We start from the raw sequence: 13437 nt of genomic DNA on the forward strand, positions 1-13437 counted from the left end.
AAAAAGAATGAATAAATAATTAACATGTCAGAGACTGAGCAGAAACTCAGACTGGAAATGGCAGGTACTCTGCCATGGCCTATTCAGTGGAACCAACAAAAGTATTTGCCTTAAAGGAATTTAGGGAAGCCACATAAAATGTAAATGAGGATGTTCAAACAGGCGAAGGATCCCAATGCACCCGAATGGAAATTCGGTGCCATAACCATTCTGCAATTTTCTCAGTACTTTAACGTGTGACCACAAATACAAATATATAAACTTTTTTATTTCATCCAAGAATATCTCAACATAATGCAACAGTTGTCACAGCAATACAACAAACATCAATAATTCAAAATATGGGTATACACAGAATGTTTAAAGGATCTCTTTAAGGGCAGGACAGGTGGTCAGCCGTGGCCTCGATGAAGGAACCATCCCGGCATTTGCCTTAGTGATCCAGGAAAACCACGGAAAACCCGAATCAGGATGGCCAGACAGAGCGAACCCCATCCTCCCGAATATGAGGTCAGTGTTGTTAATAGCTACACTGCCTCATTCGGTTGTTACCTATTATACAATGTTCTGATTTACATGAAAATAGATCTTACAACTAGCAAAAATAATGATTAAATATATGCACAATTACATATGCAATTACACTTTAACATTTTTCTTTATCACTTTACACAAACAGACCACACAACACTTTGTTCACGGAACTTCAATAAACCACCAGAGGCTGCTTCAGCAGTTGCTGCATATATGAGTAGTTATCCGAAACAGAAGAACAGGAAACAAACAGCAGAAATATCCTTGTCTAAAGACACTTTAGAAACAACAAAAAAACTTGCAGCAACTACTTAGCTGACTCACATTAGTAGTAAACATATTCACTTAAGGCATGTCTCTAGCAATTAATTTAATATGTTCTTCAAACTTCTATATGTATGCTGATAACACTACACTATAGAGTGTGACCACAATGAAACTAACAATGTAAGGGATGCCTTCTACACAAATTCTGGGATGTTAACATCTGAATAGCTGTTCTCTGCAAAACACTGTTTTTTATAGTTGGAGGGTCGAGCATGTGAAGCAAGATACTGAAACTTGTTTAAGACTTACTGAAATTTATCTTTTGATGCAGTTTTAGATTTGAAGTTAACATTTAAATACCTCAGATAATGACTGACTTTTTCAGTAAACAAAATGTCCATGAAAGCCTCTAATAATAAATAATTCCATGTCCCACAAGGTAATTGTATTTTTTAAAGAGTGGAGTCCCTCCACACTGCCACTAGCATGGCGACCATAACGAAAGTTCTACAATCACCTCTGCATTGGTTAGTTTTTTAATCAATACAGGTCCATCAGGAGATAGAAAAATGGATGAAAAATGTAACAAGAATTGAGATTTTAAGAGCAGAGGGCAAAACATGTCATGGCAAGCACCAAGGGAAAAAAATCCTCCGCAACAGTTGGACAGGTAGTAAGAGCAGTAGCAGATTTCTTGCTGTCTGCAGCAGATCATGCAAGGGTAGGTCACATTAGTAAGTGGGTACTGTGCAGTTTGATACTAGTGTTATAACCACCTGCACATCAGTACAAATGCATGTTGGAGCACCTCAGTGGGGAAGGCCAGTCGCACCCTTTCTGTAGTCCAACCTTACATTTAATGCCTGATTTAAAAAAATTATACTCTTCCATTTCTGGCACCCTTTCTAGAATACAAACTAGCAAAATTATGAGAATTTGTTGTGTTCCACCACAAAGATAGGAAAACTTCCATGTTTTGCAAATGAAATTTATTATTCAGCACAAGATGTTTCACCAATTCACGTTTGGCATTTTCAGTGGTATTCCTTTTTGTCCTATTCAAGAAACCATTTCTTCCAGTAAATATTTCTCAGCAGGTAGCCTATACTGCAAGTTTGCATAGGCTGAAGTGTTGTTATCATTACAATAAAACAATTTCAGTTAACATCTGAGGAAAATAGCAGCATATATTAACAATAATATACGGATTAGTGTTAACACACATGAAACTGATGTCAGTATCATTTTAAGAAACTTGAAATTCAAAATAATTGAATGTCAGAATGGGCGCTACAGCTAACAATTTTTAAGTAAAGCAGAAAACAAAATGCTACTGTACTTACAACTTTGAGGTGCCACATGCCTTGACACAGGCTACCAATAACCCACAAGTATTTTTGACATCTCATGCCTCACAGGTACTTAACTGGATTGCAATCTGATGATTGCTGCTATCAACATGAAAAATAATATAGCTGTATCCAGTGACCAAATTTCAGAGCCGATACTGAAATTAAGTTGAAATTTACCTATACATCACTGGTAATCCATTTATGTGTCATAACATTAAACTCACTGCAAATGTACCTCCATTTTGAGTGAAAGGTCAAGTTTGCTATTGTATGCAAAACGCTATTACCTCATACTTCAAGTTTGCCTCTATAGGACTGTGTAACATTTGCTGCTGCTGGAAGACTATCGGAGCCATAACTGGAACAAAGAGCTCCGAGTTACCACCTGCCAATATAAACAAACTTCAATTCTAAACTGAAGGTGAAATATGTCATATGTATCCAAACCACTACCACATTATTCTTCAAGCTTCTCGCATTATGGCTGTGTGACGTCTGCTGCTGCTGCTCCGACTGACTTCTGGAGCTGTAACAGGAACAAAGAGCTTTGAGTTACCATTTGCCAGTATACTCTTAAGGACTGTAACTGTACCTACATTTTAAGTGAAAGGTGAAATTTGCCAAGTGTGTATCCAAACCACTAGTAGCTTATTCTTCAAGTTTCCCATTTTATAACCATGTGACATCTGCTGCTGGTGACTGACTTCTGGAGCTATAACTGGAACAAAGTTCTGTGTGTTACTGACTGCCATCGTTACAGGAAATGAGATTATAAAGGCATGGAAATGCAAATATAATGGCAATAGTAGACCTACAGACTTTTTTTTATTTTCTCTGTGTTTTATAGCTCTTTATATACAGTACTAACGTAAGCAACATTTTCTTTTCTTGAACTTAATTTAGAGCTGTTATGTAAGAAAATTAGTAGGGCTATATACGTGATATATGGGTAAGGAGTCATAGTGTATTATTCAGACACATAATGTGCATGGTATGTTACGATATTATCAGTCGTATGTATTTTTTTTTTTGCTCTACAAATTAACATAAATTTTTCTTATGTTGTAGAAATAGACAGTTGAAAAGATTTTGCGCTTCTCACGACAACAATCATAATGAGATACCCTGCTTGTAATTTGACTGATATCCAGAAATATTTGACTCCAGACCAAGATGATACCAACAGAAGAGGTGGATTAGCATATCTTACACCCAGTGTTGCACAGCCATTGTTATCACCATAAAAAACCATTTGTGTCCTGTGTTATGTTATTGAGATTTTGTCTCCTTTATTGTTATTTCATAGCCCAGACCATTGTGGGAATACATAATAAATGGGGATAAAAGATACACTCCTGGAAATGGAAAAAAGAACACATTGACACCGGTGTGTCAGACCCACCATACTTGCTCCGGACACTGCGAGAGGGTTGTACAAGCAATGATCACACGCACGGCACAGCGGACACACCAGGAACCGCGGTGTTGGCCGTCGAATGGCGCTAGGTGCACAGCATTTGTGCACCGCCGCCGTCAGTGTCAGCCAGTTTGCCGTGGCATACGGAGCTCCATCGCAGTCTTTAACACTGGTAGCATGCCGCGACAGCGTGGACGTGAACCGTATGTGCAGTTGACGGACTTTGAGCGAGGGCGTATAGTGGGCATGCGGGAGGCCGGGTGGACGTACCACCGAATTGCTCAACATGTGGGGCGTGAGGTCTCCACAGTACATCGATGTTGTCGCCAGTGGTCGGCGGAAGGTGCACGTGCCCGTCGACCTGGGACCGGACTGCAGCGACGCACGGATGCACGCCAAGACCGTAGGATCCTACGCAGTGCCGTAGGGGACCGCACCGCCACTTCCCAGCAAATTAGGGACACTGTTGCTCCTGGGGTATCGGCGAGGACCATTCGCAACCGTCTCCATGAAGCTGGGCTACGGTCCCGCACACCGTTAGGCCGTCTTCCGCTCACGCCCCAACATCGTGCAGCCCGCCTCCAGTGGTGTCGCGACAGGCGTGAATGGAGGGACGAATGGAGACGTGTCGTCTTCAGCGATGAGAGTCGCTTCTACCTTGGTGCCAATGATGGTCATATGCGTGTTTGGCGCCGTGCAGGTGAGCGCCACAATCAGGACTGCATACGACTGAGGCACACAGGGCCAACACCCGGCATCATGGTGTGGGGAGCGATCTCCTACACTGGCCGTACACCACTGGTGATCGTCGAGGGGACACTGAATAGTGCACGGTACATCCAAACCGTCATCGAACCCATCGTTCTACCATTCCTAGACCGGCAAGGGAACTTGGTGTTCCAACAGGACAATGCACGTCCGCATGTATCCCGTGCCACCCAACGTGCTCTAGAAGGTGTAAGTCAACTACCCTGGCAAGCAAGATCTCTGGATCTGTCCCCCATTGAGGATGTTTTGGACTGGATGAACCGTCGTCCCACGCGGTCTGCACGTCCAGCACGAACGCTGGTCCAACTGAGGCGCCAGGTGGAAATGGCATGGCAAGCCGTTCCACAGGACTACATCCAGCATCTCTACGATCGTCTCCATGGGAGAATAGCAGCCTGCATTGCTGCGAAAGGTGTATATACACTGTACTAGTGCCGACATTGTGCATGCTCTGTTGCCTGTGTCTATGTGCCTGTGGTTCTGTCAGTGTGATCATGTGATGTATCCCAGGAATGTGTCAATAAAGTTTCCCCTTCCTGGGACAATGAATTCACGGTGTTCTTATTTCAATTTCCAGGAGTGTATTTAGATATGAGAAGGGGAACAACAGAAATCAAAATTTACAAAAAAAGGGGGTAGTTTCACAAGACACATTTACATAAATTACAGCTATAATTAAAATGACATTCGACAAAGACGTAGCACAAACACTGGTGGCACTAAGAGCACAATTAAAAATGGTCGTTTACAGTAATGTGAACCACATGGGATGACGACACTCTACACACACTTCACTTACGTTACATACACGGCGAGCATCATTACACGACAAAGTAACTGGATTAAAATTGGAAGGAGCTGCCAAACAGAAGGAAGATCAGTGAGGAGGGAGAGAGGAAAGAAAGGTGTGGGTCAGTGAGGAAAGGAAGAGGGGGGGGGGGGGTTACAATGATGGATGGGGGAAGCTGGTAGCACAGCAAGGGGCTGGAGGTGGAGAGGGTGGGGAGAGAGCAGCCGAGGAAGGAGGGGCAAAGGACAGGGGGGAGGAGGGAGGAAACAGAGGATGGTGTGGGGAAGGAGAGAGAACACTAGGGAGGAGGGGTGGGTAAAATAATGGTCGGAGGTGGAAGGAAGGGTAAATATCAGGACGAAGCACATTATCCAGAACAGAGAGATGATGTAAGTCTCTTTGGGAGAGAAGGTGGAGGGTGTGGAGACAGATAGAAGGTGGAACACACAGGTAGAGGTGTGGCCACAGGTGGGGAGTGGAGAGGAAGGGAGACGTCAGGAGCAGACGGAGAGTGAGGTGGTGGTCGGTGTAGGGGATACGGATGTGTTCGAGGAATAGGAGGAGATTGGGAAGGGTATGAGTTCGTAGAAGATCCTCATGGGGGACAGGAGACGGATGCGGAAAGTGAGGCGGAGAGCATGGGGTTCAATGATTTGGATTGCTGTTTAGAATTTTGGAGCGATGGAAATCCAGGCAACACTGGTGTAATACAAGATGGGACGGACCGGGGGTTTGTAGGTATGAAGGCTGGTAGAAGTGTGCAATCCCCAGGTCCAGGTGGTCAGGAGTTGCAGGAGGTGGAGTCTACTGTGGGCTTTTCGTTGGATGCTAAAGAGATGGGGAGTCAGGTGTGACAGTCAAGTGTGAGACCCAGATATTTCAAGATGGGGTAAGTTATATAGCGCGGTTGTAGATGTTCAGGTAGAAATCATGGAGCCGGAAGAAGTGGGTGGTATGTCCTATAATGATTGACTCGATTTTGGAAGGATTGATTGAAATGAGTCACTGGTTTCACCAAGCAGCGACTGGTTTAGGTTGGTTTGGAGGGAGCCCTGAGGCTGTTGAACAGGAGGATAGAGAGCAAGAAAGGCAGTGTTCTCAGCATATTGAAGAAGATGGACTGGTGGGGGTGGTTTGGGCATGTCAGTGGAGTACAGGAGGTATAGGAGAGGAGAAAGGACGGAGCCCTGGGGCACACCTGTGGTAGCGTAGAAGGTTCAGGAATAGGTATTATGAATTGTGACATAGGAAGGACGATGGGAGAGGAAGGGGCAATGAGATGGACGATGGGAGAGGAAGGGCTGAGGTCTGGAGCTTGAAAAGGAGCACGGATTGCCAATGACTTGTGGTGTGATTAAGGAGTGTTCAATTTTGAGGACAGTAACTCATCCAAGTAGTGGATGTTGGGTCAAGTGGTGGACAGTGGTATCAGAGTGGTCACGGCATAGGAGAATAGGGAGTAATCAAAGTGAGGGTCATGTGGTATGGAAAAGTCTTTGGAGAGCTGGAAAGCAAAATGGTTAACTTTACAAAGGTTGATAGGGAAGGGGTTGTTATGGTGGAGTAGTTAATGCGGGGGGTTGGGGCGGGGATGTCCAGTATCGGATCTAGGATACTTCCGAATGAGGGAAAAAGTTGATAGTGATTGCCCTCCCCCCCCCCCCCCTTCCCCCTCATCGCAACTGTTTGAAATAGGATATAAAATATTTTAGAAAAAACGGTCAGTTTGCAGCAGCACACATCTGTCTGAAGAGTTTGGTACATATAAAAAAATATGTTTGAGGAAATGTAAGATATGTTACTTGCACTTAAGTGTACCAAAGTGCAGTGCTATACCTCTTCACACAGCATTCATCTATAGCATGTCACTGTATTTCGCTCTGTGGAATGCATATCAGCGTATTTTGTAATGAAAGATATCAAACCTATATCCTGGACAGTAGAAACTGAGATTTTCAGTGCACCGTACAGCAGAGGTAGTCACTCATTGTGATGTTTCTGAGTTTCTGTTCCATCCTATGATAGACTATTAAATAAAACTACTGTTCATTATAGAACCTAATGCATTCTGTAATTACTATCACCTTTTACGAATGTTTCATCCAGAAATCATACATTAGTTTGTGGGATATGATATGGAAGTTAATCTTTGGTTCTGTTCTGAATTACATTTGTTATCTTAATTAAACAGAAATATGTTTTTTCTACTTTTAAGGTGGCACTTGGGTCAAGATTCTGGGTTTGTCTTCAGGAGAATATACATCGTATACCCCACACAGATACAGGTTTACCATAGTTTATGAATTTCCTTTATGTTATGTTCATAGTATTGTTAACAGTCATATGTCATATTGTTATCACGTGCTCAGGTTGAAGCGGTAATATTCTTAGAATTTCTCTGTAAACTAACTTTAAAGAATAATATTGCAAAAGTTGAGAGAGTTAGTAAATAGACGGTAAAAAAACTCTAATGCATGGAGCAGATGCACCTGAATAATCTAAATGAAAATTAAAATACATTCACAACCACTGTAAGAATCCTCATGCAATACAACCCATGTACCCGAGCAGTGTACCATTGCGGTATCTGACCACGACTGATTATCTATTGTGGGAAGTCCGTAATTGGCAGAAAAACTTTTAACCCACATACAAAAATTGTTAGAAAAATAAAACAAACCAAATATAGAGATTCCCTTAAACCAATATTAAAAACTCTCAGTTTAATACCCCTGCCTCTTTTACACATCTATGAAGCCAGATATTTACAAAAGGAAGTGCTTTAAAATAAGTAAGCATCTTCAAGCATAACTTTACTTTGCACCTTTATGATATTAGGTAGAACACATTGACACAAAAGTACAAACATTTGTAGGGGGAGGAGTATATGATATGAACATTATGCTGTATAATATACCATCACACTTAAAACAGATATCAAATTTATACATGTTTGAAGTCAAACAGGAACAATTCTCCTTTGGCCACTACTGATATTCTGTTTGAGTTTCTGCAATGCCATTAAAATTATTGTAATTGTTCACATATTTTAACTATACTTATTGCTTTCAATAATCTTGTTTGTTTTCTAATTGTGGTACCAATATGCAACATTTATTGGCCTGTAAGATCTATTTAAAATTCATAGTGGTGGTATGTATAAATTGTATTTATTGCCTCAAACCTGATGGATCTTATATTATATGTGGAAACGACATACCATATCATTATGGAACCAATAAATAAATACAAATACTTTGGCAATAAGTGATATAAGAAAACATAAGTTAGGATGAATGAGAGTGCACAAGCCTCCAGCCTCCTGAATTTGAGGTTCGTGTCTTGACAAATGCAATACCTCAATCAGTTATTCCTGACATTCAGTTCTGTTACATTTGTACATATTTGGATCAAATGAGGTTAGTAACAAAAATAATTGTGTACTGCTCATTTAGTCTTTTCAGTGCACAGAACTTTGGATAGGAAAAGGGAGTGAAGGGAAAAGACCTGGTCAAGAATAAGGAAGGAATGTCGGTCAGGACCCTAGGACAAATGAAAAGGTGCAGTGTAGTATGAATGGAATGTGAAGGCAATCAAAAACAAAGTACCTTTGTCACTTGACTGTGTATTTTTCTGCTTGTGATTTCGTATTACAAACATTGTCTTCAAAAAAGTTTTATGAAAAGAATAGGTTGATACTGACCCTATAGCGAAGATGTTGAGTCACAGACTGGCACAAGGAAAAGAATCAAACATGTGTTGACTTATTCTGACAAAGGTCTTTTTCTACTAAAATGCATTTGAACCACCAGCTGTTTATTTGTCCCATTAGTCATCTATCACTTTCAGTTATTATCCATCATCCAGGTTGTAGGGTACAACAGACTAGTAAAAGCATCCCATATCCATTTGAAGTTAAGCAATATAAAAATTATCAAGTGAAATTATACAAACACCTGACATAAGTTGTCTTAGTACATTGACAATCATATCTCATGTCAAATAGACAGACATTACAGGGTTTTACCTAATAAACAGCTGATGGTTAAAATCTATTGTATGAAATACTTTACAGCTGTTGAACCTCAAATTATGGAATCATTATGAAGGTCTTTTTGGCCAAAAGCTTACTTTCTGAAAGTATTTTTGTTGTGCCTGTGTGTGATCCATCATTTCCACTGTATGGTTAGTAGCAGTCTGTCCTTTTCAAAATATTGTCATTGTTCCATCCTGGATTTTCCATTGTTTGTTTTAAACATTGTCTTTAATTTTATGCATATTGTTTGAAAATACTGGAACTGTAACAGGTGCCACAAATTTCCACCATTTCATTGACATCCAATGCGCATATCTCAAACATTGATTTGATTCTTGTGTGGTGACCGAAAGTTGAGTAGGAGAATATCTCTGTGCAGCTCATGTAAATTGCTTGGACAGAATGGGCTTTTGGGTGAGTAATTACAGCTTTTTGCTTTAAATACTTGAGGAATGTACTTCTGTACAGCCCATATTTAAAGGATGACTTCAGAATGGAGTATTTACACAAGTAATTTTTCACATTAGATCATCAGTGAGTAATCTTTAAAACTGCAGTGAATAATTTTCAGGGGTGGCTTTTGACAAAGCTCTGAATCACTGAAGGAGAAATTCCTTTCATTCCTCCTTAGACGTGGAGAATAGTTCTTAACTGTCATTTAGCATATTCATCTTCAATACATCTCCAGAAATTCCTCTTTTTGGAACAGCTCTTATTCTGGGGTGAAAACTTTACGGACATATTGAAGAAATGGTGATTGATGTGGTAACACAGTTGAGATAGCAATAAAGGCTTTTTTGTGTTTGACTTCTTTTGATAATGTAACGGATGTTACATGTTGCTTTCAGTGTTTACTGTAGCAGAATATTGTCAAATGATCTTTCACAGAACCCAAAAGAATCTGGACAAACGTAAATGGTGTTAGTGGCACCAAAGTTAGTGTCCATTCAATAGTGAATGAGACAGAAACTGAAATTGAGGGCAGCAAAACAAAAGCTGAAATGGTTAACTCCATTTTCAAATGTTCATTGACAAAGGATACCTAGGGGAATTTCCCCAGTTTAATCCTCATACCACTGGAAAGGTGATGAAATAAGTGCTAGTGTCAGTGGTGTTGAGAAATAGCTGAAATTGTTAAAATTGATCAAAGCTCCAGGACCCAATGGAATTCCTGTCATATTCTATACTGAATCTGTGCTGTGTAAGCTCCTTTTCTAACTATAATTTGTCATTGGTCCTTTTAATAAAAAACTGCACAGTTTTTGAAAAAAAAACACAGATCACACCTGCCTACAAAAAGGGTAGTAGAAGTGATCCACAAAACTACTGTCGAATGTCCTTGACATCAATTTGTGTAGAATCTTAGAACATATTCTGGGCTCAAAGCTAATGAGGCATCTGAACAGAATGGTCTCCTCAATGCCAGCCATGATGGATTTTGAGAACGTTGACCACGTAAAACCCAGTTCACACTTTTCTGACATGATGTACTGAAAGCATTAGATCAAGGCAACCAGGTAGATGAAGTGTTTCTTGATTTCCAAAAAGTTTTGACTCAATATTGAACCTACACTTTTGTTAAAAGTACAATCATATGAGGTATCAAGTGACATGTGTGACTGGATTGAGGGCTTTTGGCAGGGAGAGTCATCATCAGATGTAGAAGTAAATTCAGGAGTGCCACAGGTATGTGTGTTAGGACGACTTGCTGTTCACATTGTATAATAATGACCACCCAGATGATATTATTTGTAACCTCAGATTTTTTGCAGAGGATGCAGTTATGTGTAATGAAGTATTGTCTGAAAGAAGCTGCACAGATGTTTAGTCAGATCTTGCTAAGGTTTCAAAGTGGTGCAAAGATTTGGCAATTTTCTTTTATGCTCAAAAATTTAAAATTGTGCACTTCACAAAGTAAAAGAACTGTAATATCAATGAGTCTCCGTTGGAATCAGCCAACTGGTACAAACACCTGGGTGTAACACTTTGTAGGGATATGAAGTGCAATGATCACATATGCTCAGTTGTAGGCATAGCAGGTGGGAGACTTTGGTTTATTGGTAGAATACTGGGAAATGCAATCAGTCTCCAAAGGAGATTGCTTAAAAGATCACTCATGTGACTGGTTCTAGATTATTGCTCAAGTGTGTGGGATCTATTCCAAATAGGACTAACAGGGTATACTGAACGTAGACAGAGAAGGGCAGCACGGATGGCCACAGGTTTGTTTAATCCATGGGAGAATATCACGGAGATACTGTAGGAACTGAACTTGAAGGCTCTTGAAGATAGACTTAAACTATCCCGAGAAAGTCTATTAACAGACTTTCAAAACTGGCTTTGAATGATGTCTCAAGGATTACACAGCAACTCCCTATGTATCACTCACATAGGAATCGTGAAGATAAGATTAGAATAATCACTGGATGCTCAGAGGCATTGAATGGATTATTCTCCCTGCACTCCATATGTGAATGGAACAGGAAGAAACCCTAATAACTGGCACAATATTATGTACCCCTTTGGTGCACCTTACAGTGGTTTGCGGAATGTGGATGGAGACGTAGATGTAGATTACTAATGAACATCAGAAATTCTTTACTTGTTAATTTGTGTTTTTTCTATTTGTAATTTTGAAATTAAAAATATATTACAGTGTTTTGAAACTGACTGCACTAAATGTGTGTGCTGAAGTATATGCACTTTTTCCATTTGTGATGAACAGTATGGCTGCAGATGCCAGGAAACCTTTCCTGTGAGAAGTTGTGCTTGCACTGAACTCGAACAGGGACACACCCATGAGTGGGGCAGATCTCATTTCCATCACTCTCCTTGCTTGTGCCTGAGCTATTCCTCTGCAATATCCCTTCTCCCAGGAGTGCTAATGCCCAAGGTATGCAGAACTTCTGTCATGTTTCGAAGGTAGGAGATAAGGTACTGGCAGGAATAAAGCTGTGAGGGCAGGTCGTGAGTCGTGCTCAGGTAGCTCAGTCGGTGGAGCAAAAGGCAAAAGCTCTGGGTTCGAGTCCCTGTCTGGCACACAGTGTTAATCCTCCAGGAACTCACCCTTTTCTGTACTGAGAGAGATTTATTTCGGACAATTCCGTCTTCCTCTTTCAGTATATGTATGAAGGTAAGTGGTATTGTTAGTTCCATTCTTCCTTTTCTTCACCAGTTTCCCTGTTCGACCCAACCCCACTGAACACCTAATCCTTACCCTCTTCTTCTCCAGCCTTACCATTACCTGCACCACCGTCTATGTCTGTCCTGCAGCCCCCATCCCATTTGACTTCATTTCCCTCATTGACCCTACCTTCTCCTCCTTCGTGATTGCCACCGGCCTCAACATCCGTACTCGACCCACGCCCAGCTCTGTCGGTGGCATCGGTTCCTTGCCTCCCTGCAAGGTGATCTCCTCCCCCTTCCACAGCACACCCACCCTGAATCTCATACCTCTCTCGATGTAGCCCTGGCCTCCCCCAACCTCCTTGGACGCATTACAGTGGACGTCCTCGACCCCATCGGTAGTGACCATCTATCCATCCTCCTTACTGTGTCAGACGGACGTAACCTCCTCGCAATGACCCTGCCCCGAAGTATGTCCACAACTACTCCCGTGCCAACTGGAATGCCTTCCGGGGGGACACCCTCAATACCCGGGTTGAAAGCTTCCCCGTCACCTACCACCACCCTGATGACATCACTCATGCCGCCTCCTTTCTCCAGCAGACCTTGACTGAGGCTCACATTCCCACTACCGCCCTTTACCCACACTGTCCCACTTTACCCCCACATGCCATCCTCCTCCTGCAAGAATCCCATCGTCTCTACCATCCTTCCTCCATACACGGGACTGGGATACACTCCGACACCACTGGCAACTCCAGAGACACATTTGGAATTTGCTTGTGGCCAAAAACGCCTGGATTGGCATCAGACCTCCACCTACCTAAATGCTACCCTACCTATAAACTCATTTAAGTACTGGTCAGCCTTCCACCGCCTTACTGGATCTAAACCCTCTCCACAGTATCTCCATCTTCATAATGAACAACGCTTTCCCAACAACCTCCAATCATTTTGCATCCTACCTTTCCAATTTCCTTACAATCCCCGATGATCCTCTATTCGATTACTCCCTCTTCCCCGACGTCCGTGATCGGACTGACACCTCTGCCCCTCCACTCGCTCCTAGCTTCCGATACTAAGACAACATCCCACACATGGATCTTAACAACCCCATCACCACTCAAGACATCATAGCCATGCTTCA

The 13437-nt window shown here is 41.8% G+C and overlaps 1 long non-coding RNA gene across 1 annotated transcript; it reads right to left on the bottom strand.

The window, feature by feature from the left end:
* Positions 1-247: 247 nt before the first annotated feature.
* On the bottom strand, positions 248-2986 carry LOC124720456. Its single transcript, XR_007006162.1, has 2 exons — positions 2750-2986; positions 248-2679 (listed from the first exon to the last, which is right to left on the bottom strand). It is a non-coding gene; the product is annotated as an uncharacterized LOC124720456 (long non-coding RNA).
* Positions 2987-13437: the final 10451 nt, after the last annotated feature.

This window comes from Schistocerca piceifrons, chromosome 11, assembly GCF_021461385.2.
Source record: "Schistocerca piceifrons isolate TAMUIC-IGC-003096 chromosome 11, iqSchPice1.1, whole genome shotgun sequence".
NCBI classification, from domain to species: Eukaryota; Metazoa; Arthropoda; class Insecta; order Orthoptera; family Acrididae; genus Schistocerca; species Schistocerca piceifrons.